The 5,000-nt window shown below is 38.2% G+C and overlaps 1 long non-coding RNA gene across 1 annotated transcript in view; it reads right to left on the minus strand.

Annotated features, from left to right (window-relative positions):
- LOC113822386 (uncharacterized) overlaps positions 1-3,020 on the minus strand; it is a 4,108-nt gene extending 1,088 nt beyond the window's left edge. The window contains exons 1-2 of the long non-coding RNA XR_003477295.2: positions 2,926-3,020; positions 740-810 (exon numbers count right to left, since the gene is read on the minus strand). This is a non-coding gene — a long non-coding RNA (uncharacterized lncRNA). The remainder of the gene's footprint in view (positions 1-739; positions 811-2,925) is intronic.
- Between the last annotated feature and the right edge of the window lie 1,980 nt (positions 3,021-5,000).

Raw genomic sequence — 5,000 nt, forward strand, 5'->3', positions numbered from 1 at the left:
GGTAGTGATAATATTAATGATAACTGTGGAAAGGAAAGAATGAGAACGAATATCTTCGCAAAACAAGAGATGCATTTACCGGCTTCGGATTATGTCATGTATTTCTGACGAAGACATAATCGAAACCGGTCAAATCCATCTCTTGTGTTGTGAAGACATTCGTTCTCTTTAATACCTTTCCACATTTGTCAACATGAATACGGTTCATTAATGATAACAATTATAACAATAACGCTAATAGCAATTATTATAATAATGATGATAATGATGATAGTAGTAATGCTAACAAAATATATACTAATGGTAATGAAAATAATGGTGATAATAATATCAGTAACAATGATAATCATTATAATCATTATTACTATTAATATCATGAATATTATCGTTATTATTATCATCATTGCTGTTATTGTTTTTACTATTACTGTTATCATTTTCAATATCATTATTGTTATCATTGCCATTACTATCATTATTATAATTATTGACATTGCTATCATTATCATTATCAATTTAGTCAAATTAATTAATTATCGGTACTACCATAATCAATCATATAATCGTTATTATGATTATGATGATGATGGTTTCAATAACAGTAAAAATGATGTCAATAACTGAATAATCATTAATGGCAAATAGAATGGAAATTCATAACCGCAATTTTAAGAAAAAAAATCTGCAGAGTAAACTGAACATTACATATTCACACTACATGTAGCTGCACACAACTCACCTGGTTTCGGCTCGTTGGGTCCTCCTGGAAACTGCGGCCGAGCGGTCGCCTCCGCTAACACCAAGGCCAGGCTGTATATACATACATGCATGTATACATACATACATACATAAATACATCAATATATATATATATATATATATATATATATATTTATATATATATATATATATATATATATATATCTGTGTGTGTATGTATGTGCGTGTGTGTGTGTGTGTACATACATGCATAAGTATATGTATATATATATATACATATATATATATATATATATATATATATATATATATATATATATATATATATATATATATATATATATAAACACACACACACACACACACACACACACACACACACACACACACACACACACACACACACACACACACATATATATATATATATATATATATATATACATATATATATGTATATATACATATGCACACATGCTCTCTATCTATCTATCTACCTATATATGAATAAACACACACATACACGCACACACACAGAATCACAAACCTATATATGAATAAACACACACATACACGCACACACACAGAATCACAAACCTATATATGAATAAACACACACATACACGCACACACACAGAATCACAAACCTATATATGAATAAACACACACATACACGCACACACACAGAATCACAAACCTATATATGAATAAACACACACATACACGCACACACACAGAATCACAAACCTATATATGAATAAACACACACATACACGCACACACACAGAATCACAAACCTATATATGAATAAACACACACATACACGCACACACACAGAATCACAAACCTATATATGAATAAACACACACACAACACACACACACAGAATCACAAATAGTTGACTACAGCTGTACTGTAGTACAAAAAAAAAAAAAAAAAAAAAAAAAAAAAAAAAAAGACACCCAAGGACACATCTCTTTATACTCTCTCCAGTATATTGATTATCAAAATGGGCGGTGATTTTTTTTTCTGGAGGATGGGGGTGGGGTGGGGGGATTAAGCATAGGGGCAGCTGGAAGGGAGGGGGGGGGGCAGTATAGTATCAAGAACAGGGAATATATAGACTATTTTGTATTATTTACAAAACAGCTAAATGAATCTTTCCTAAATCAAGTTTTACTGACGAAATAGATCTTGGTGTTTAATCTTGCTATTAGTTCTAAAGATAAAAACAAATAAATAGATAATTGTTTACTCGAATGTTTATATGAAGGGGGGGTAGGGTGGGGGGGAGGACCTAGGAATCCACCTGGAAGCTAAAGCCGCACCATTTTGGAAGTGTTCGGAAACCACTCCAATTATGTAAAAACTTTGAGAAAATCGCTCTATCCGGCCAATGCTGAGAAACGGTAAGTCGTTTAGCAATACATAGCAACTGGAATATCGTATCTATCCCTCTATGTATGTATGTATGTATCAGTCTCTCTATCTATCTATTTATCCATCTATCTATCTATCCACCTATCTCACTATCAATTCATCTGCTTACCTATCTATCTCTTTATATTATGGATCTATCTTTTTTTCATCCAACTACCAATCCATCTACTTATCTACCTATCTCTCTATCTATCTTTCCATCTATCTGTCCTTTTCTCTATCTATTTTTCCATCTAACTCTCACTCCATCTACTCATCTATCTCTCTATCAACTCATCTATCTCTCTATCTCGATCTTTCCTTCCATCTATCTCTATCTCTCGATCTTTCCTTCCATCTATCTCTATTATCTATCTATCTTCCCATCTATGAATCTATCTATCTCTAATTCCCCTATTCTAAATATCTCTCCAACTATAAATCCATCTATTTATCTATCTCTCCAACTATAAATCCATCTATTTATCTATCTCTCTATCTTTCCTTCCATCTATCTCTATCTATCTGTTTCCATCTATCAATCTATCTATCTGTCTTTCCATCTATCAATCTATCTATTTCTAATTCACCTATTCTATATATCTTTCCAACTATCTATTTATCTATCTCTATCTATCTGTCTTTCCATCTATCAGTCTATCCATTTCTAATTCACCTATTCTATATATCTTTCCAACTATCTATTTATCTATCTCTATCTATCTGTCTTTCCATCTATCAGTCTATCTATCTGGAATTGACCTCAAGCATTCATAGACTACTTACAGCATCAACCTGAGATAACCTCTTCCGGCCATAGCGCAATCCTCCTCTTACGTCAGCCGGTAGTGTACTGAAGCCTGAAATCTCCCCGGGTTTTCTTTTATACCGTCACGAGGGGGACCTAGCGAGAGGGAGGGAGGAGGGAGGGGTGGGGGGATGTTGGGGGATGGTATATGTGTGTGTATGTGTATTGGGGTGGGGGGTTCTTGTGAGGGAGGAGGAAGGGGAAGGGTGTTGGGGGAGGGAAAAGAAGAGGGGAGGGAAAAGGAGAGGGGAGGGAAAAGAGGAGGGGAGGGAGTAGGGAAGGGAAGTAGGGGAAGAAAGGAGAGGAAGAAATGACTAGGAGAAGAGAGAAGTGAGGAGAGGAAGAAGAGGAAGAGATGGAGGAGGTAGGAGGGAGTCAGAAAGAGGGAGATGGAAAGAGGGGAGGGAGTGAAGAGAGGAGAGAGTAGGGAGAAGAAAGAGGAGAGGAAGGATGGGCAAAAGGAAGGGTGAAGGAGATAGTAGAGGAAAGGGGGAGGGGAGAAAAACAGAGGAGGAGGAGAGAGGAAGAAAGAAAGAGGGGAGAAGAGAAGATGAGGGAGGGAGGCGATGCAGATGAGTGAAAAAGGAGCGAGAGAGAGAGAGAGAGAGAGAGAGAGAGAGAGAGAGAGAGAGAGAGAGAGAGAGAGAGAGAGAGAGAGAGAGAGAGAGAGAGAGAGAGAGAGAGAGAAACCCTGTTTGTATTTACACAAACCTACAGGTCGGCGCACACATAACACAAATATACGTTCTTCACTACAATGAATTCAGAACCACTTATGAACACACCTTGCTGATAGTATCGAAGCAAAGCCAGAGCCACGGAATCGAACGCGTGGGGCAATGGGTAAAAACCTGTCAAGAGCTTACTTGTCCTCAGGGAAATATTCTCAGAAAGGTTCCGGGGAAGCACGCCGGGTGGACTTTCATAATCATACACACGTAGAGTGAACTGCACACACACACACTCACGCATACACAAACATATTTGAATAAGGAGACAGATTTAAATAAGATTATACTTAGCCATAAACACGTATATGCATACTTGGGTAAGAGGGATATATTTAGGGTAAAAACACGTAAACAGACAAAGTAGCGAACACACACACACACACACATACATACACGTACACACACACACACACACACACACACAGATACACACACTCACACATACACACACTCGCATTTACAAACACACACACACACGCACACACACACACACACACACACACACACACACACACACACACATACATACACACACACACACACACACACACACACACACACACACACACACACACACACACACACGTACACGTACACGCACACACACACACAGCCACCACACACACAGATACACACACTCACACATATACACACTTGCATTTACAATCACACACACACACACACGTGCACACACACACACACACACACACACACACACACACACACACACACACAAACACACACACACACATCCAACACACACACAGATACACACACTCACACATATACACACTTGCATTTACAATCACAAACACACACACACGTGCACTCCTCTCCCAACCATACACGGATGTACGAATTATACGGTTGCGTCACCGGAGTGCGCAGCCTCACACTCAAGCATCCAGGAGTAGAGTCCTATGTAGGATGACGTCACAGGAAAGCCCAGAAATTCTAGGAAAAAAAACCTTCAATGAAAATTTCCCTCAATTACCCATTCTGTAGACGTGGATGTATCTGTGTGTACGTCTCTCTGTCTCTCTATCTATTTATCTATCTTTCTCTCTCTCTCTTTTTTTTCTATCACTTCTCTATCTCTCTGTGTCTATCTGTCTCCTTCCTCTCTCTCTCTTTCTCTTTCTATTTCTTTCTCTTTGCTTTCTCTCCACATTTATGCCTGTATGTCTGTCTCTCTCCCCCCCCCCCTCTCTTTCGCTTTCTTCTTTTTCTCTGCCTGAATGTCTCTGCCCCTCTGTCTGTCTGTCTGTCTGCTGTCTACCCATCTGTCTATCTGTGTTCTTTCTCCTCATTTCCGTCTCTGC

This window comes from Penaeus vannamei, chromosome 26, assembly GCF_042767895.1.
Source record: "Penaeus vannamei isolate JL-2024 chromosome 26, ASM4276789v1, whole genome shotgun sequence".
Classification (NCBI taxonomy): Eukaryota; Metazoa; Arthropoda; class Malacostraca; order Decapoda; family Penaeidae; genus Penaeus; species Penaeus vannamei.